Below are 21,691 nucleotides of genomic sequence, written 5' to 3'. Positions count from 1 at the left end.
GCCACAAGAAATGACAGGCAAGATGATTTCAGAAAAACCTGGAAAGACTTAAATGAACTGATGCAAAGTCAAGTGAGCAGAATCAGAAAAATGCTGTACACAGAAACAACAAGATGGTCTGATGAAAAACTATGAATGAGTTAGCTATTCTCAGCAATACAATGATTCAAGTCAATCCCAAAGGACTAATGAAGTATACTATCTACCTCCAGAGAAAGAAATGATACTGATTGAATACAGACTGAAGCATGCTATTTTTCACTTTCATTCTTTTTCTTTTACTCAGGTCTTCTTGTATAAAAGGATTAATATGGAAATGTTTTACATGATTGCACACGTAGGACATACATGATTACTTATTATCTCAAGGAGAGGGGAGGAGAAGGGGAAGGGAGGGATAGAATTTGAAACTCAAAATGTTGAAAAATTGTTTTAACATGTAATTGTGGGGAAACAAAATGTACTTTTAAAAAATGTATATAATGGTTACATTAAGCAAAGAGGGATGTGTTCCCTCATCCCGCACATCTTTGCAGGGCATAAGGGAATAAATATGAATAGTTCATCATAAAACACAATGAGATACTTAATGTGAGTATTTTATACTGCATTCTCAAATTTTTGATAAGTCGGCTTGCCTACCTCATAAGGAGAGCAGCATGAAAAACATCTGTACTACACAGTCTATGTACAAATATGACAGTTTTGTAATTCATGAAATGCTATGCCAACTATACTTAAAGTATATAATATACTACTGTTTTCAATAATATGCAATATTATATTACTTAGTATTGAATGCTGTCCTAAAGATTTACTTTTAATACATACTATTTTCCAAATCAGTCCTTACAAAATGGTTATGTTTTCCAACAAAACTCATCAATATTTTAAAAAGTGACTCCTTTTCAAGGACAGCTTAACTATACTGTATTCCCTCAAGTCAAATATTGTAATAAAAACTGCATCTGCTCTTTAGCAGTTTCCATCATACCAAAAATCTGCTACAATACAGTATGTTTCTTTTAAAGAATGTAACTACTAGTCCTATGAAACAGATATTTAATATTTTAGATTTAGTAACAAACATTAACTGTGGCTACCAAAAAACTTAACCCTACATTATCCTTTTTTCTTAAAAAAAAAAAAAAGTTTATCAGTAAAGAACATCAAAACTTCTACCAACTTAACATTCAGGTTTGTATCAAGTTCTCTGAGGCAATGTCACTTACATAACCCATTCCCACCTATTTGCAAGAATTCAAATTACCAGAACACACTGAAAACATTCCTGGATATTGCTGAAAACAGCCAATGTTATGTTTATATACAAATCAAAGACAAATATTAAATACATTTAGAAAACACCTAAGAACAATGGGATATGTGAATGAAAATGATTCTGTAAAGATTCCATTTTATATTACAATTAAAAATATACTGTTGGAGTACTGGTCCCTGCTAGTTTTGTATACATTTACAAACATACGGATAAGCTAGTAAGCTTATCTTATTCATAGCTAGGAGAAAGGTTTTATTAAGAGACTAAGAAAAAGTAACACCACTTTATTCTCATTGCCTAAATCGTCTCAGTCCCAAAATGACATTAAAATCCAGGACATAAGGTCTGCATAGTCAGCTCTTTTCTCTATTTCTGACTAGTACAGAACATAGGTAAATATATTTCATATTATGGTACTATTACATCTTTGTCCTGTATTTACTAAGAATACTTCCTTAGAGTTTTTTCACTATGATCTGACAAACTTTTTTTTTAAACTCACACAATTCTGATCCTGTACACATAAACAAGAGGCTTTTGCCTTTGGAGAACCTTATCTGATTGACTTGGGTTATTGCTTTACAATTTATAACCCAGCTCAGCATTCTGAATAACCTGCTACCACTCGCTGGCTCAAATCAGCCATGTTACTGTGCCAGGTTCAACACTACTTGATGTATATATACATAGTACAGTCTTGTCCGCCGCCCACCCAACAACAAGAGCAACACCAATCAATAAGGCGAGCTCGCCAGTAAGTAATCCAGTTCTATAGCCCTGGTGCCCACTAAAGTAATCACACAGAAAAATAAGGAAAACAAACAAGAAGGACCCTTCTACTTCCCCACCCTAACCTCCACCCCAACAACTTCTCCAGCTCTCAAGTCCCCAAACGGAGTATGGTAAGAGAGGAGAGGGAAGGAGGAAGAAAAAGCCAAGCTGAAGAAAGTAGATCCGACTTTATTCGGGTGGTAGCAAAAAACGGCATGGATATTTCCCAGAGTCCAGAACGGGAGCTGCTCCACTGCCTGCAGCTTTTAGGCTCAGAGCGCCTCCCTGCTAATAATAACCCTTTGCTCACTGGATACAAGTACTCCACCATTTACAGCTAACTGCAAGAAAAGTACGGGAGACTGAAGGATTCTGCAACATTCTGAAATTAAGTTGCTACAGACATAAGGAAGAAACCGGGAAGTCAATTTTGGATGACATTAACGTTGTCAATCTAAGTAACATAACAATCCCCATAAACGACAAAGCATTAACACCAGGATCCACTGATCTATATGGACTAATCCCCTCAGACAACCCTCTCCTCACAAGACCAACAGACTTTAATTCTTTTTTTTAACCAAAGCTTAAGTCGAAACATTTCTGCTTTACAAAAATTCCTCAAGTCACTAATTCATTACTACCTTTTAATTTCTTTATGATTTCAATTCCATTCAGAACCTTCACCCTTTTCTTATTGAATTTGGCTTCACATTTTGGCTAAAGACTCTCAGACTCCATAAGCAATGTTCTTTCAAACTCTAATCCTCTAAAAATCCAGCCAAATGTTTCTTACTCTTGGTGTTGAGCAAAAACAAAAGAAACATTATGTAAACTTGAATCCACTTGTGTTGCTCTAATAAACTAACCAATATACCAGTTTAAAACAGTGTGGACATGGTTACAAAATATTTCATGTTTCACATACGTAAGCATCTTAAATTGTTCTAAAAAATTTATCTACGGGGCTTCAGTTGTTTAAAGTGGGGGGGGGGGGGGAGTGAAGGATGCTACCAACTGTGTTTCTCCAAGGTAACCTTTTGGTCACCAGTTCACCTTTCCGAATTCTTCAAATTAATCTCAAAAAGTATATTCTTAAAATAACTAGTTCCATACCCAAAAATATGAAATCACCCAACGTGAACTTAGTACAGCAGTACTGTCTTCCACACATATTAACTAAAATCCAGAATGCTCTTTTCATGTGCTGATGAAAGAGCACAAAACACATGGTTATTAAATTATAGCCCTACAAAGCAGTTTACAAGTTAGGAGCCTCAGAATTACAGTTAAAAAGTAAAAGGCAGATACAACAATCTAGTTTTTAAATCCAAGATTAGAAAACATCATTTTTGTGTAATTTCTTATGATACACACAAGAATGCGTTTTTTACATTAATATTTATTAAGCACCTACTAACTGTCAGGCACCCAGCCTACAAAGAAAGCTAGAAGACAGAGTAAACAAAATGAATTTTTTAAAACCATTTTTCTACAACGATTAAACACCTGGAATAAGCTTCAGGTAGCAAATTTCAATTCCAAAGGCAGTAAGTTCACAAAATTTTCTTCGAGAGCACTATTTATCTTTTGAACATGATCTTCTTCTATAAAAATAATCCCTTAATGGGATAATAAAAATACTTTTGTTCAGTATTTCAATATAATCTCATTTCAAAATTTTCCTTTATTTCTGTTTTTCTGCATTTATGCTAGAATTGAGTAAGTTACAAAGGCAGCATATTAAATAATTTATGTCTGCTGTAAGCACACCACTTATTTTGAAAGGGAAAAAAACTACTGTACCTTTTTTTCATTATCACAGCCCAGAACCATGGCTACAAAAAGTACATAAAGCACAGTGCAATAAAGTACTTAGTAGAAAAGCAAGATGTCACTCTTGTTCAATAGCTACCAACATGAACATCAAGAAAAAAGCACTAGGGAAAGGAAAGAAAGAACAAGACACAAAAAAGACATAAAATTTGTTTTATTTACCTTTTGGAAACACTTCACACTTAATATTTTTACCTGTAAATCTCAAAATCCTTTCATTTTCCATCATGAATATGAGAAATCTAACTTTTCAAATCCGTTATCCATGAAATACTGAGAACAGACACTAATCCTTATAAAGGCAGATAGGAACAAAGCCAAGGCTACAATTTAAAGGAGTTTCCTATTCCTGGTATTAAAGTCCACTAACTAGCAAAGAATATAGGGAATAGGTTTATAGGAAGAAATTAAACTACAATTAAGAATAAGACATTTCCCCCAACGACTCACCTATTATAGTCTAATTCTATAATCTAGTCTAGTCTTGGTCCCCTAAAAAGTAAAGGAGAAAAAAAATCTCAACTGGCAAAAGTCATATATCAAATATTATTCAGAGCCTGTGAAGATATATTGTAGGATCAACAACAAGAGACACTATAGTTCTACATGTTGGGTGTTGGAAGAAAGCAATTTAAGACACTGTTAAGTGAAAATTTAGAAATGAAATACTGTATTTATCATAAAAATTCCATTATGCCTTCCTAGGAAAAGAACTGATTCACTCAACTAAAATAAATATTATATACTAAACTAACTCTATAATGCTACTTCTAATTTTAAACATTTGTCATCAATACCAATTACCATCCTAGAAAGGTGACAACTGACCATGGTGACCTTTAAGTAATAAAAAGCAGAGTTTATTGTAAAATAGACTAAGGCTAGTGAAAGGAGACTTATGTTTACAATTCCAATATACCTCTTAGATAAGTATTTTTTAAAATTCAGTTTAAATTTCAGGCTGTTTTAGAAACCCAGTTTAGTACTAAAGTCAGGTAGGTGGCTCAACGGATAGAACACTGGACCTGGATTCAGGAAGATCTGAGTTCAAATCCTGCCACAGACACTTCCTAAATGTCTAACACTGGGTAAGTCACTCAACCACTATTTGCCTTAATCCACTGGAGAAGGAAATGGCAAGCCACTCTAGTATCTTTGCCAAGAAAACCCCATACAGGGTCACAAAGAGTCAGACAAGACTGAACAACAACAACAATACTAAAAGAAAAAGTTCACTGATACCTAACTTCTTACATAGATATCCCTTGCATACATGGCAGCATTGTGCAACTGACAAGCATCACATGATACTTGTTAGTTTAACACTGCTGCCAGGAGAAAAGTTCCACTTCCAGAATAAAGCCCAGATAGTGCTAACTGAATAGTTCCTTACTAATCCAGGGAAAATTGGGGAGGAGGAAGAGGTGACAAAAGAAGGATAGGTAAGGAAAAAGAAACTGAAGAGAATAAGAACTGAAGAGTACAGTGAGGACATACAAGCAGAAAAAGAAAATAGGAGCAAAGACAATGGAGAAAGATAGCTAAAATTTCTATCATTCACTCTGGGAAAAGTTCCCTTCCCTTCATCTGTAACTAAAATAAAACTCTATGAGGTAATTTTTTTTTTCCAACACTCTCAGTCACATACACAAAAAGTACCTTGGTGAAAAGAATATTAAATTGCACCCAAAAATCTAGTTTGATTCAATTTAGGTATTTATTTAGGATAGAGAGAGACTAGACCTGTGAACTCACAGAGAGAGGGAACTCTCTGGAATGAGAAAAATTCACTCCACCAAAGCAGGTCTTCACTTTCTTTGAATCTTACAGTCTGGGAGACTAAGTAAGTTGGCAAGGTCACACAACCAGCAAGCGATGGAAGTAGCACTTGATTCCAAGGTCTTTACTCACTTCTGACTTGTGAATTTCAATAAAGATTCTTAACTGTTTGGCTTCTGCCAACCAATGCTCAAGGACAACAGACACTTAATCTGGAAAATCCTGTAAGATTTCTCTTTCCAAAGTTATGGGCAAAAATACAAATTTTAATTTTGAACCTGAATATATTTATTGCCAAGATGAGTTTGTAGAACACAAGGTGGACTCTTTAGCCGTGGTGAGATATGGTACCCTATCCCACAAGCGACATACATGGGAGTATCTTAAACGAAGCACTGATTAAGGATGGATCCTTAACAACCGTTACTACATCAGCTGGAAGAGGCACTTAGAATTTCGGGTACCTGATCATAGAAAAAGCAAAATGGAAATTACCTGCTCATAACTGATTTTTACAAGTTAAGAAAAAGAATCTACCTCTATAGTCACTCCTACTGCCTATTTTAATGAACTCTTTTCTTTCTATACCGTAGGCATGGGAATGCTCTAGGCCCTCTTCTCTTTGCCTTAGAGATCTTATCCACTCCCATGACCTCAATATAGAGAGGCCTCTCAAATCCATCTTTAACTTTGCTCCTTACCTCCAGTCCATTATTCTGATTACTGGCCATCTCCAACTGGATATTCCTCTAACATCTCCAACTCAACCATGCCCAAAACCAATTTCATTTTGCCTCCAAAATCTGCCCCTCCTTTTAAGTATATCTATATTTCGAAATACCGATTTCTATGATTTGTTGAAATCATAATGGCACCATGATGGTCCCACTCTTCCAGGCTTAAAACCAGTCACTGATGACTATTTCTCCTCCTTTACCACCCATATCCAATCAGTTGCTTAGTTATGTCAAGTTTGCCTTCATGACTTCTCCCACAATCCTCTCCTTAATACTCTCATAAACCCCACACTTCACTCCCTTCTATCCCAGACTACCAAAGGTATCGCTTTCGCTCTCAATGCCAAACCAAATTCAAAATGATTACCTCCATCCTACTTTAGTCATTTCTGCAAATCCTAGAGGCACATTATTATCACCTATTCTACCCAAGTCTTTTCTACATATTATCATTTCTCATGTGCTACTGCCAAACTAGCAGGGTAAATGCCAGAAATTAAGTTGTAGTTAACTTCATTCATATACAGAGAAGATGTAAATAAAAAGTACATTTCCATCAAGAAAAATGTCTAAGTTGCACATCGGGATTTATAACAGGAGTATAAAATAGGATAAGAAGATGGAAATGTGTCTGAAGTCGGATCAGCACAGTGAGATGGCAGTTGCCTGAGCCAGAGTTACAGGCTTCTCTGTACACAATACCAACTCCAGATGAGGGGCGGTGGTCTCTCAAAAGTGGGTCAGGGTCAGAAAACGACTTTGTTTCTAGAGTTCCCATAGACTAATCAACAATAAGAGAATTGTAAACCACAGTCAGGGTTATACATGCCTCCTTGTCACTAGGCTGTGTTGCAAGATAAGAGACCACAGCATACCTCACCTAAAGGAAGGAGTTTCCTGCCTCTATATGAAGTCCAAATTTCCCCTCTGACATACCATGAAATACATCCTTACACATTATGAATATATTTTCTGAACCAAAACTCATGACCATTTAAGAAAAGGATATACTCATGTAATCTTGTTAACAAGTTACCTAAAGAAAAAAATGTTTAACTTTTAAGTATACTTTCTTAAAATTAGAAAAGTCCCAGAAAATCTAGGATATAAAAAAGTATGCATACATTCTATATGTACATACATACATAACATATATACATACATAAAGACACTATGTACATATAGTAACCCCATCTTTAACAACATTTTCTGACAATGAACTAGACAGTGCTTATTAATACAGTGTTGGACAGATAGCAGGCATTTAATAAATACTGACTCAACACAGGAAATGCTCAATATACATAGTGATATTCTCAAATTATCAGATATTTATAATCAAATGTTGTGCTAAAACATTTCAATGTAAAAAAATATTGTTAAACTGAATCAATATCTCTTTTCCTTTGATAAAGTCTTTTCTTTCCATTCCTTTTTCTTTTCCTCCACCCTAATTATTAATATTTAACACCGTTTAGACATTAGGTAGGGGAGCTAGGTTGCACAGTGGATAGAACACCAGCCCTGAAAAGTCAGGAATTCATCTTCTTGAGTTCAAATCCTGCCTCAGACCACTTACTAAGCTGTGTGACACTGGGCAGGTCACTTAACCTTGTTTGCCTTAGTTTCCTCATCTGTAAAATGAGCTGGAGAAAGAAATGGCAAACCCTCCAGAATCTCTGCCAAGAAAACCCCAAAGGGGGTCATAAAGAGTGAGCCACAACTAGAAAAAGACTGAATGTACATACTAGGCACTAAAGTATGGATATGTATGTTTACCTTTTTAAAAAAATGTTTTGGAAAGCTGGCACAAGTCTCAAAGTACTAAAATGAAAATATGACAAAAACTAAATGCACAATGAACCCTAACGAAACATTATCTTATTATCTAACATACATACTTGTTACTTTCTAGTTCTAAGTGTCTTAGAATTTTAGGGCTAGAAAGAAGCAGCTATAGTCCAATCTCATGGTATCACCTAGTCAAATCCTGTATGGACTACTGCAATAAGGTCTTGGTGTCATAAAACAACCTATATTCTAATTCAGACTCTGGTACTTTACTAGTTATGTGACCATAGACAAGTCATTTAAATATCTTAAGTTTCTTTTTTTTTCACCTGTAAAACAAGAATAACAACTCTAATACCTACCTCACAGAGTGATTACAAAGAAAGCACTTTATCAAACCTTAAAGCATTATATAAATGGCCATTTCTCTTACCATTGATAGAGAATGATAGTCAGAATTAGAATGCTTATCTCCAAAAATTTCAGACTAAATATTCTACTGTAACACACATGCTGTATGAGATTGTTGATAGGGGGTGTTTTAAGGGAGTTTTGTTGTTGTTGGACTTCTGCAAACTGCAATGCAGAGGGGGGAAAAAGCAAAGCTCTACTTTCTTAGGGTTGACAATTCCAATTCTCTCAACTCTGAGTGTTAACTTGCCATAACCAAAAATCAACAAACCTCTGGCCAACTAAGTATATTTAATACTGTCTTTGAAGTTCACAGTAAAAAATAAATGAACAAATGAATAGATGGAGAGATAATTACACATCATCAAAAAAAAAAAACAAAAAACACCTGATTGGTTACTTCTTAAAACAAAGTAAGCCAGTATAAATGGTGGCGGAAAGTACATTTTCTCAATTTGGGGTTTCTTTTTTTCCTTCTTTCTTTTAAAGACTGGGTCCCCAACACAAGCAGACTGGAAATTCACAGCCCTACTCACAGGTCAATCCCACTACTGATCAGCCTGAGAGAAAGTCACCTTTCCAATGATGAACACATACAGCAATTTAGATTTAAGTTCAGAGCTCACAAGCTCACAGGTTCCTCTAACCTCAGCCTATAACTGGGATTAAAAGTGTGTCACCACTGAGTTATCACTTTGCTTCTTACAAGGTGCTAACTTAAATCACCTTGATGAAAGCTCCCTAGCTTCTCCACTTCCCATTTATCTCCTTTATTTACAAAATATTTCATATTCTATGTTAAGACTGTACATATCCTGTAAATATTACAAAAACAAGTGAATGTGCCTCAATTCTAAAAAGGAAAAAAACCCAACAACCATCCATCTCCTAAATTAAAGACTAAAAATCACATACAAAGTTTCATTTAGAATTATATAATATAAGCAACTGAAGCACTTTTCAACCTTAAAGTGGGCAGAAGCTGGACTTAGCAGCTCTTTATTGGATCTGCAATTCTGCTTGGTCCCAACTCTGTGAACAAGAGGTCTTTCCTAGAATAAGCTGATCACCAGAAATCTCATCAAGTTTTTTAACTTGGCCTTGAACATATTCAACACCTTCCCACCTTCCTTAGCCTCCACCTCTTCTCCCCATTAACTGCAAAGATGGAGAATAAGGCATTCAACTCCTCCTAAAGCCTAACTTTAGAAGGCAGAACCTGGCTCCACCTTACATCTGCAACTCTGCTGGGTCTCAACTCCATGGAAGAATATGCAACCTGGTATCTACCTGCCTCACCCTCTCCACCCCTTTTCAGCTTCCTTTAGTGTGTTATTAGATTATAAGCTCCCTGAGGGCAGGAATTGTCTTTTTCTTATTTGTATCCACAGTACTTCAAACATATAAAGCTTAATAAATGTTTACTAAATTGAATATAAAAGATAGCTATTACCATCATCAGGAAACTAAAGGGTTTTCCTGTTACAATCCTCTTCCCTACAAAAGGGCTTTCAAAAACCTGGAATGGTTATGGAGTGATAAGAACACATCTGAATTTTGTCCATCAGACCCATGAAATCTGCCATAGCCACTTGTAACATTAAGTTGGGACTTTTTTTTAGTGTTTTAGAATGCTAAATTAATTAAGTGTCTTTGATTGAGCCTTACTAGGTGCAAAGCCCCAGGCCCAAACCCCAATCTCCTAGGCGCTAGGGAATGCTAAGACTAGAGTCAATATTATGCGCCTAAATTCTGGTTGCTCAGATGTTTGATGATGTCCAAATACTGGATAAAAAGAGAACAGAGCTTTTTGCTTGGGGGCTCCGAGCCACAGAAGGAGTGGCACATGATTCTGGGTCAGCCCTTGTTATGAGCTCCCTGGCTCCCGAACTCAGATGTTGATGGCTTCTTAGTAACTATGAACTGTATTTGGTCTGTATCTTTGTAATTTGTTTGTATTTGCTCTGAAGTTCAGGGTGCTGGTTTTTTCCCCTGAACTAACTGAATGATATTTGTATGTTGGATTGAAATAAGCTTGTCAACCCCTTAACGTTGTTTTCCTTAGTAAATGAGATCAAAAGAACCTGTGCAGCAAGGTTCTTGTTGGGCTTTCATAGGTCTCTCACCCCCACACAGCCCAATTGTTGCAACACCACTCTACCAACAAATAAGCATCTTCTCTACTTAGTCACCATAGACTTCACTATGACTTTAGTCACTATGTGAACAGTCTATATGGAAGCACAAGACCATTGAAAATGGCTAGGATGGTTGTTGTCCTTTGTGCTCAGAAGAGGACCAAAATGACATCACTATGGTGGGGCCAAACTGTGGTTCATCAGACCTGTATGAGCTACCATAGGTCAGGCACAAATAGTCCATATGAACATCTGGAATGGAGATGTCTCTAAATTTGCACATTTCACATTTCTTCTGCAATTCTGCTTTGTTCATAGAGCACAGGGCCTTCTTTGATGCAGGCACACCATACTAGGTGGTCCTGTGCCAGCATCTCCCATGTATCACAATCAATTCCAAAAATCTTTAGAGGGACCCTGAAAGTATCCTACTGACATCTATGTGAGCGCTTGCCCTGTGTGACTTCTCTATAAAATTAAAGTCTTTCAGACAATCGTACGTTTGGCATTCAAACAACATAGCCACCTCATCAGAGCTGTACTCTCTGCAGAAGAGTTTGAACGCTTGGCAATTCAAAAAAGTATCTCAGTGGCCAGTGCCCTATATCACCAAGTAATCTTCAGAGTCTTCCTAAAACAATTCAAAAGGAAGCGATTCAGTTTCATGCCATCATGCTAGTAGGTTGCCCAGGTTTCATAGGTATGCAACATTGAGGTTAGCACAATGGTTCCATAGACCTTCAATTTCATAGGCAGTCTAAATCCCTCTTCTCTCTCATGTTCCTTCCTATCCTCCCAAACACTGAGCCAGCTGTGGCAATCCATGTGTCAACCTCATTTATATGTACATCACTGCCAAGGTAAGTGAAGTTATCTACAGCATTCAAAATATCTCCATTTGCTGCAACTGATGGTTCCATGTAGGGACAGTGTAGCACTGGCTGGTAGAAAACCTCTGTTAAGTGTCAAGCCAAAATTAGCACAAGCTGCAGAGAATTTGGATCTATATTCTGTTGTATCCCTGTCTCAGAGGCTATGCTGAATGTACAATCATCTGTAAACAAAAAGTCATGCACCAACTCAAATTCCACTTTAGTCTTGGCTTGTAGCTTTTTCAAATTAAGTAGTGTGGTAGTTGACTTCGACGCTATTTTTGTCCTCACTGAAGGTTTCTGACAAAAATCAATAAAAACCACATGCTAGCATGTAAGCAAATACAGTCCTGCTTCACTCCATTGGCAACTGGGAAACATAAGAATATCATCCATTATCCAGAATCCACGTAGGCATGCCGTCATGAAAATGATATGCCATCCTGATTAGCTTCTCTGGGCAATCAAATTTTGCCATGATGTTCCTTCCACAAGCCCTCATGACTGACAGTATCAAAAACTTTGGTCAGATCAACAATTGTTCTATACAGACCTCTGTTCTTCTCCTGACATTTCTCTCCGAGCTGTCAAGCAGCAACCTTAACAACAATTACTCAGCCTTTTTTGAAGCCACACTAACTCTGAGGTAGATGACCATCTTCCAGGTGAACTTGACTGTGGCAAGAATCTTGCTGGCAATGACTAAGAGAGAGATCTCCACTGGGCCTCCACACACACAAAACCCCCTTCACTTGGTGCCAGCACTGCCACCCGGCTTCCCTCCCACCCCCATTGTTACAGGACACCTTTATCATTTTCCATTTCATTTTCCTTTACATGAAATCATGGGTCCTACTTAAAGAAATCTGTACTCTAAGCAACCACGTCAGTAACATTTTTGTAGGACAGCTATATAACAGGGAAGAACATAACTCAAACAACTTTTAAAATAAAACTGAGTGTTCTATTTCTTCTAGGAAATTACATCTATTGTTTTTTCATATGCTGCTTGTAGTAAAAAAAAAAAGTCTATAGTTAATTCAGCCAATATGCCTTTTTGTTCCCCTCCCTCTTTTACTTAAGGATATCCATGTATAAAACATTTGGTCTGGTTTGGTCTTAGTTTCTGTTCCTGTTATTTATCATGGCATTTGATTGATACTGATGAGAAATTTGGGTCTGAGAGGTGACTAATTATTTTGCCCAAGGTTGCTGAACTGCTAAACAGTAGCACTCTCCATTGTACCCTGGTTACAACTCCTCTTGCTAGAGAATAACTTGACAATTAAAAAAAAAAAAACTACACTTACAGTCAAGAAAACTAAGGCTCTGATCCAGCTTTACTGAGCTACTTTGGGACAAAAATAGGTCAATTCACCTCCCCGAAATCAGTTTTCTCAAGTGTAAAGCAGGGGTTGAGTGGGAAAGAGCCTAAGAGAGGGAATCAGTGGGACTGGATGAAGTCCTTAAGGTTCCTTAAATCCACATCTTCGACACTATGAACTTCCTATGATTCTTTCTGCTTTCTCTTTGATGTATCTCTTCCCAGTCTCAGAGTTGAAACCATAAACCAACTCTTCATGGAGACACCACCCCCTGCCCCCAAATCAAATAATCTCAACTTTTCTCCTAGACCCCAATGCTTTATACCTCCAGGTGTCTGATAAGAGACTTCTTATATGCTTCTACCTCAAAATTAGCAGGTTTAACACCTAAGTTTTTCCTCCTATCATTCACCTTGCCTTGTAGCAATTAACTTTCCTAACTTCCATATTTCTGTTAATAGGACCATTATTCCTAGCCAAAACCAGGAATCTTAGCACGTTTGATTCTTTGTCCTTCACCCCTATTTTCAGTGAAGTCAAGTCCAAGAATCGGCCTTAGAAACTAGTTTAGTAGAATCCTATCATTTGTTTTGCCATTAAAGGACTTAAAGTCTCAATTTGTCTGTGGACACTTCATGTGACCTTAAGGCAAGTCACTTAAACAGTTTGCCTCAGTTTTCTCAACTGTAAAATTCAGATAATAACACATATCCTAGGACTGCTGTGAGGATAAAATGATGTTTGCAATTAACATCATGCCCAACATATAGTAGCCACTATATAAATGCTAGCAATCATTACTGTTATTAAATTTCCCCCAACCTTGAAAATTTGACCCTGCTATCTCTCCTAATCTCTTCTCCCTTTCACAACCAACCTCCAAGAAAAGTAATTGACACTCATTGCTTCTATTTTACCTTGCTCATTTTTCTCTCTCTTCCAATGTGGTTTGTACTCCCAGATCTCAAATCAAATTGCTCTCTTCAAAGTTGCCCATGTCCTTTTAACTACTAAATCCAATGACCTTTCTCAGTCCTCATTCTATGCGGACCCTCTGCAACTTTTGAAGCTGTTGACCACAAACCTGTAGCCTATCTCATTCACTGCTGGATTTCTGCGACATCACTCTCTTCTTACCTGTTTCATCATTCTCAATCTCCCTTGCTCATCATTAATCTCCTAACCACCCCCCCCCAAGGTTCTATTCTGGGCCTTCTATATTTTCTCTTTTTAATTTCATTAGTTCCCACAGGCTTAATTATCACGTGTCTGCAGTAACGCCCCATCTCTCCCAACCTCCAGCCTTACACCTGTGAGGGCCTTCTGGAAACATCCGCTTGGCTATTTCACTGAAATAGCCATTATCTCAGTACGTCCACCATCAACTCGCTCTTCCTTCTAAATTGCATAAGGCAGAAGCCGTCCACTTTAAAGCTTCTGTAGTCTAAAGTTTGCCCAGAAATACATTTATCTGTAACATTATTCCCATGATGTGGTGGAAATAGTACTATACTTGAAATGGAAAGGTCAGAGTTTTGAGTAACCATTCTGTTACTATACAACCACTGGCAAGTTACTTTACTTCTGAACAGCAGTTTCTTCATCATAAAATGATGGGAGCAAGCCAGACAATCTATGAGAACTCTTAAAATTCAAACAAATATGTATCCTACGAATGCACATTGCCTGAACTCCCGCTCCTTCCCCCTCCCAAACTCCCTCCACGTTTTTGGAGGACATCACCATTCTGTCACCCTGATTACTCCGTCACTCTAGTCCATACCATCCTTATACCTAGATTATTTTAAATAGCCTCCTAATTGGTTCCCCTGACTACAGTCTCTCCCTTCCCCAGTAGCGTTTACTTCCCCTCCCACCATTACCAAAAGGCCAAAATACATCCAGCTGCTGCTTTACCTCCTCCATCACCACGACCTCCTCCCCAAAAAAACAATGTTCAGGTTTTCAAAAAAAAAAAAAAAAAAAAGGCAACAAACCCTTTCAAGGTTCCCTATTGCATTTAGAATAAGACAAACCTCTCAATCTAACCTTTAAGTTTCTCCATAGTTTGACTCAATATATTTTCCAAATATTTCTTATGATGCCACTTCAAGTACATCATGTTCAAAAAAAGATGGACTACTTAACCCAACTCCTACTTCCAACCATTTACACAAGCTTCTATCATGCCTTAAATATGACCCCTCATTTCTGCCTCTCAGAATCTGTGAAGGCCTTTAATGATCATTTAATTGTTACAGTCATTGGTGAGGTTTTATCCAACCCTCATCTTCCCTATCTATAGTGCTTTCTCCCTCCACAAATTAAGTAACTGTATTTTTGTATTCTTTATGCAATTGTATTTATTTATGCACCACCTAACCTAGTGACTAGTATATACTAAGCATTTAAAATTTGAACTAAGCAGTTCACAGTAGCCAAATACTCATTATCCTAAAAAACTTTTAAACTACATATGGTCTCAAAAATTACCACCAATTTATACCACAATCAACAACCTACATGCATATTTGACCCTGACAATAACTGACTTCAGTCAATATACCCTGAGTACCCTGGAGAACAGTACCACCATCAGAAGTAAACACAGCTATAAAGTCAGATAGAAATTGCTTTCTTACTTTTATCATCCTTTAAGTGCCTTGGAAAATCTTAGGAGAGGTAAGACTTTATTGCTTGTTGATTTTCTGCTATTTCTTTAACACACTTAAAATAAGTAGACATTACTAGTAACAGTCTTCTATCCAGTCGAAAATGTCTTTTTGATGTCACCTCCAAAAACAAGTCTGATTGTACTCTCCCACACTAACACAGACCACCATAAAGCAAACTAAATGATATCATGTAAGTAAAGTACTTTACAGACCTCCAAAGCACCATGTAAATGTTAGCTGTGTTATTATTTTTTTACATTAATGTTGCCAAGAAATCCTAGTGGGCAGCATGGCAGAACTAAAGTAAAAGAGGAAAATAGAACTCCAAAGAAGAGCTATAGAGAGGCACCTAAAACCCATTCTTTGTAGGGATGGAGAAAATTAGATAACAGTACTTTCAAACTTTTGCAATATGTTTATTAGTTTTGATGAAATGTTTTTTTTTTCTTTTCCCCTTCTTCCTTTTGCTTAATAGGATAACTCTCTGGAACATTCAGAGATACTCTGGGAAACAAGTAATATAAAAACACAAGATGTCAATAAAACTTCAATAATTAAATTTCTAAAAAAATAAGAAAAAGGAAAGGGGAAGGGAGGAAGCAAAGTGAAATAAAGAGACTCAAGTGATTTTTTTTTGGGGGGGGTGAGGAAAATAAGGACAAAGAGAATAAAACAAGATACAGAAAGAATTTAAGATGTCTACCTATGTCCCATTAAAACCATTAATCAAATTCAGTCCAAAGGTCTGATCAATGAAGGAGCATTATATTAGAGGAGGAAAGAGTGAGTAGCACCTGAAGTTTTTTAGTAACTAAAATCCGGTCTTAGAGTGCTCAATCTGCAGTCGAAAAGTCCTTAGTTCAAAATCCTAGCTCAGACACTCACTAAGATGAGTACATGACCCTGGGCAAGTCATTTAATCTTGGTCTACCTGAGTTTCATCATTTGTAAAATGGGGATAAAAGCAAGTACCTCCCAAGATTGTTTTGAGGGCTAAGTGTCATCAAGTGCTATGCAAACCTTAAAGCATTACATAAAGCTCTTAGTAGCAGTTAAAAAAAAAAAACTCCTTTGAGTAATAATTATGAGTGAATTTTTAATAGATTTGAATTATCTTGGCACAGGAAATTTGACCAAGGCCTGTGGTTTAACCTATAATTTTAAAGAGGGTAAACAAGTAGCAGCATCCTGTCCCTGCTCCAAATGCTGCCCTTCTGGCCTGGCATCCTGGAAATTACCAATCCTGAGAGTAATGCATAAAACTAAAAAATTCTAAGATGACATTTTTTTCTACACAAAAATTCCTCATACTAAAAATGGATAATTCAAACTGAAGAGAATCAATAGAGGAAAAAGAAAACATGCAGTGATATCATATTTGGAATAGAAGAGAAAAAAACCCAATTGCTAATTAATGAAATCAAGAACCCAGATAAAGTAATGCTTTTGGAATATTACAATTGCAATTTGATTTGAAAAGATGATTCCTACAATTTTTGTAGTCTTTATTTCAATTTTTAGCTGGTCTGCTGATACATACTATCCCAATATATTTCATACCAAGACATTTTTTCTAACCAAATTGGAACATAAATTACATACTTTAAGCATAATTATATTTAAAAAGGTACATAAATAGCTATGTGCAGAGCTAAGAGCAAACTACAACAAAATTTGTTTTAAAAAAAAAAAACACAAAAGAAAAATCTCGCCACCTTGAGTTGCTTTCAACAGTGTCAAGTTCATCCTATGAATTTTTCAAAGTTTTCATTACTTTGAGAAATACTTCAATTATAAGAAAAGCTACCTTTAAAGTTCCTTTTCAAGAAATAGAGGTAAAGTTTTTGTGGTATTACCTAAGCAGTAAATGACATTGGTGATGATCAGTCACAGCCAATCTTGGCTACTAACCATAAATATAATAACGTTACATTAAAACTACCCCTTACTTGCTCTCTTCATTTGCATGTAATACAAGGCAGCCACATTCACAAAGCTACACACTCATCTCCCCACCCCCACCCCACCACTCTTTGGATGGAATTATCAGAAGTCGGTTCCTATGTTATTTTCTACAGCAATAATAATTCGCAAGTTGGTTCTCTAATAGCAAAGATTCTCTTCCCACAAGATAAAAGTGCTTCAGGGTATGAGCAGGTTGTTTGTAAAGGTCAGGCGAAGTTCTTCACCATTTCTCAAAGCAACTTTATTAGCTTGGTAGATACTTCGGGAATCGTCCTCCTCACCTAACTAATTTAGTGGCATAAAATTTAGACTGTGGACTCCTCAGCCACATTTTATTAAAAAAAAATTTCCCTTACTGTTAACTGAGAGGGAAAAAAAATAGAACTTTCCAACAGATCCCTCTGTCCAGTACCAGTGTTACTGGAACTTCTTAACCAATATTTGTACCTGCATCACTATCAACTACTCCAGGTTTCCATACTAATTAATCTGAATTACTAACTAGTATATTTAAAATGCAGACAAAATAAGCTTTTGCCATTTTATATGAAATCTCAACAAGGTAAGCCTAATTCACTACACTTTTTAAAAACCTCTGTCCTAAGACTAATAGCCTAATTCAAAGTCCTTGACTATAATAAGCATAATTTGACACAATTATAGTTAATACCATACCAGCAATTAGATTGCCTGGGGATTTTTTTAAAAATGGTATCTAGCAAATAAAAAAAAAAACTAAATAGCTAATGGGAGAAAAATGAGTGCTGAAAGCATTTCCTCATCCACTTTAAATCCATCAGGAAATAAGCCCACCTCCCCAAAAGGGTTTTTGTTTTTTAGCAATATAAAATTAATATCAGACTTTAGGGAAATTTCATTTTAGATGCAAAATGTTTCATAATAAGATATTTTCAGAAGTTTAATGATATTTTGAAGGATTTTATCCCATTACTTCTTACTAATTTATTTTTAGTAGTTTAGACATTATTTCACAACATCAAGACTTTTTAGCTATTAAAGGTCTACAAATTTCTAACAGTTAGTTTCACTTTCAAGGTCTGCCCAATTAAATTATCTTTCCTAGTTGGGTTCTTACTGAAAGAAAATACAAGTGAAAAATCAAACACACAAACAACAAACAACTACAGAATTTTTGGATTGGTTTCCATTGACAGGAATTAGAAGAAAGGTTTTGATCCTGCTTAAAGACTAAGGCTGAGTACTCAAACTTTAAAAAAAAACCACTACTCAAAAGGAAGAAAAATGTAATACTCAAAGGATATTATAATCACAGAAAACCTTCACCTTTTTGAGCTAAAGAGCATGTTGTAGCCAAATACTTGTTATCCTAAAATTTTAAAGAAACCTGTCTCATTAATTCTTTACTGGGAAATATAGTACTGGTTTACAAATAGAATATGAAATTTCCTTTCAGTGTGAAAATTTTTCAAAATGTTTTGAAATTTTATACCATTAGAATATGAGTGTTGTAGGGTTTTCTCAAGTGTCCGGAACATGTTTTCAACCCTTTTTCTAACTAAAAAAAGTTTTTTTCTCCTTTCACAAAAAATGATTTAGAAATTAATATACTAAGGATGGTGAATGTCTTAAATCATTTCATCTAGTTCATTTAAAAGATGTTTTAGTGTAATACGCTCACTTCAGTACCAATTACCTTAAATGAGTTGAGTAAAAATATCAGGTAAACTGTATAAATATTAAGAATGTTTAAAAAGACATCTAAATAAGTGTATCCACCAAAAGTAATATTCAGTAAAATGGCCAACATAGAATTAGAAAGAAAATAGCCATGAGTTTAAGATCCTAATGCGGTGCTCAATACATGTTACTTTCAAAACACAAAAAAATTTTAAACAGGTTAAACCAACTTTTTAAAAGTGTGCTAGCTCCCTACTTTCAGTTAGTTCATGAAAAGGCTAAGGACAAATATTAACAATAACTAAAATGTTATAGTATTCATAGAACGTCTGATGCAAGAAAAATTCCCTGATTTTGTCTAGAAAATTAAATGATCGTTTGAAATAGACATCATTTCCCCCCCTCCTGACTGAGATGCAACCTGGTGATGAGTACTGATGCATTCAATCAACAAGCATTTATTAAGCCTACTACATGACTAGCCATTTTAGATACAACAAATTAAACAAAAACCTAACAAGGAGCCCCTACAGTCAAAGTCTATGTGCCATATCAGGTTGTACCCTCCAGTAAGATCATCTTTTAGACCGAAATAAGAACGCTAGCAGGTAGAAAATATTACAACTAAAACATGTAACAGAATACCTGGACATTGACTAGCGTTCATAACTCTCCCCAGCAAGCTGAGCAGTCATCACAGCACGGAAGAGGAATAATCAGAGGAAGAGCTCTCACCAAGTTCATGGAACTTTTACACCGCATTAACAAGCGTTGCTGTCAATGACTCCCTAACTTAAGGAAGGGTCATAATACCTGCCACAGACCCTCAAAGTAGAATTTTATAGTTACCTACTAACGGGCAGTCTGTATTACCAGTTTATATAACCAGAAACAAAACTCCTAGTCCAAAGGCACTTAAACGTTTATGTATTTCAATAATAATTCAGTTAAATATCACATCTACACTATACGGCAACAGTGACCCCCTCTCCCCTCACGATTATTCACTTGCTGTATGTTACAAATGTGGCACTACGTTTCACCTTTAAGTTCTATGATGATGAGTATTTGGACGGAGGGGAGAGCAGAGAGGATGAAGTGACTTCCTACAAATGTAAAAATGGCAAAAGGCAGGGCTAAGAATGGGGGAGGGAGGGAAAGAGTAAGGAAAATCAACAGTTAACAAAGCAAAACATCCCCCCAGCCTCCAGTCCCTCTTACCCACCAACGAGTGCCACGAGGACCACCTCGCTAAGACATTTTGACAGCCAGGAGTTGCCTGGAGGTGGACTGCTCTGCAGTTTAAAACAAATTATGCACGGACACTGCCTGGACTTTTGTGATTGTGCTTGCTTCAACCAATGTTCAGTTAGGCCGAGGTACCTTAAAAAAGAGGCTTCCCCTAGAGAAGTCCTAAGAAAATAGAGCCCAGAAATCAAAACTGGAGAAGGCAAGTGTCCTGGCCAAAGGAGGGGACACAACTAGGGGCCTTATTTGGCAGAAAAAGGTGCGGTGTTCCAAGAGTGGGGGTGGGGAATAAGAAAAAAAATTAGTTTAAAACCAATTGGGGGAAATAGAAGGGGGGGGCTAATTAAGACATTAGGCGAATCTCTCCCCACCCCCACATCCCCCGAGAGGGCGCGGGCGGGGGAGGCAGGGAGGGGGCGCCTCGAAGGGGGATGGGGCGGGGTAGCCAGGGGCCCGGTGTGTCGAGTGACAGCTCGGGTCCCCGAGCTCGGGGCTGGCAGCCTGCCTGCCTCCCTCACCCCCTCAACTTACTTCTTTCTGGCTCTCTGGAAAGGGGAAGCGCCATCTTTGCGAGGCCGGCCCCGAGGTCTTTTGTCTGCGGCTGCGGGGCTCGGGGCCGCCGGGGCTCCGGGCTCCTCAGGGGGCGGCGGCGGCGGCGGCGGCGGCTGGGGCTGCTCCCCGCTCTTGTCCTCTTCCGACGACATCCTAGTCACCAGGAAAGACACATGGATCCTCCTCGTCGTCGTCCTGCTGCTGCTGCTGCTGTTGCTGCTGGGGGGCTCCTCCCGCCGCCGCCGCCGCCTCGGCTGCTCCTGCGACTCCTCCTCGGCTCAGCCTCTCGCATTTCCCGCAGCCCCGAGCGCGGCGGCGGCGGCGGCGGCGGCAGCAGCAGGTACCAGGAGAGGAGGCAACATGGAGCGAGCGAGCGAGCGACCCAGCGACCCACACGCGCGCGCGCACACACTCACTCACACAGAGACACACTCACGCCCGGAGGCCCCGAGGAGGGGACGGAGCCGAGCGTGGGGGGGGGGAAGGGGGGGTGAGAACAGACAGGGCAACCCCAGCGAAGCGCTGGAGCGGGGCCGGCCCGAGCAGGAGGCGGGGGTTGGGAGGAGGAGGGGGAGGAGGAGGGGGAGGAGGAGGAGGGGCGGGCGGCTAAGGCAGTCCCCACAGCGCCCCCCCACCCGGAGCCTCGCGGG

General features: G+C 37.9%; 1 protein-coding gene across 1 annotated transcript in view; it reads right to left on the bottom strand.

Annotated features, from left to right (window-relative positions):
• The window catches only part of KMT2C (lysine methyltransferase 2C), a 297,401-nt gene extending 276,207 nt beyond the window's left edge, over nucleotides 1-21,194 (bottom strand). The window contains exon 1 of the mRNA XM_036759103.1: nucleotides 21,021-21,194. The gene's annotated coding sequence lies outside the window, so the exon portion shown is untranslated. The remainder of the gene's footprint in view (nucleotides 1-21,020) is intronic.
• Nucleotides 21,195-21,691: the final 497 nt, after the last annotated feature.

Source organism: Trichosurus vulpecula, chromosome 5 (genome assembly GCF_011100635.1).
Source record: "Trichosurus vulpecula isolate mTriVul1 chromosome 5, mTriVul1.pri, whole genome shotgun sequence".
In the NCBI taxonomy this organism is placed as follows: domain Eukaryota; kingdom Metazoa; phylum Chordata; class Mammalia; order Diprotodontia; family Phalangeridae; genus Trichosurus; species Trichosurus vulpecula.
The sequence above is the reverse complement of the archived record's forward strand: the minus strand, read 5'-3'. Positions and strand labels throughout refer to the sequence as shown.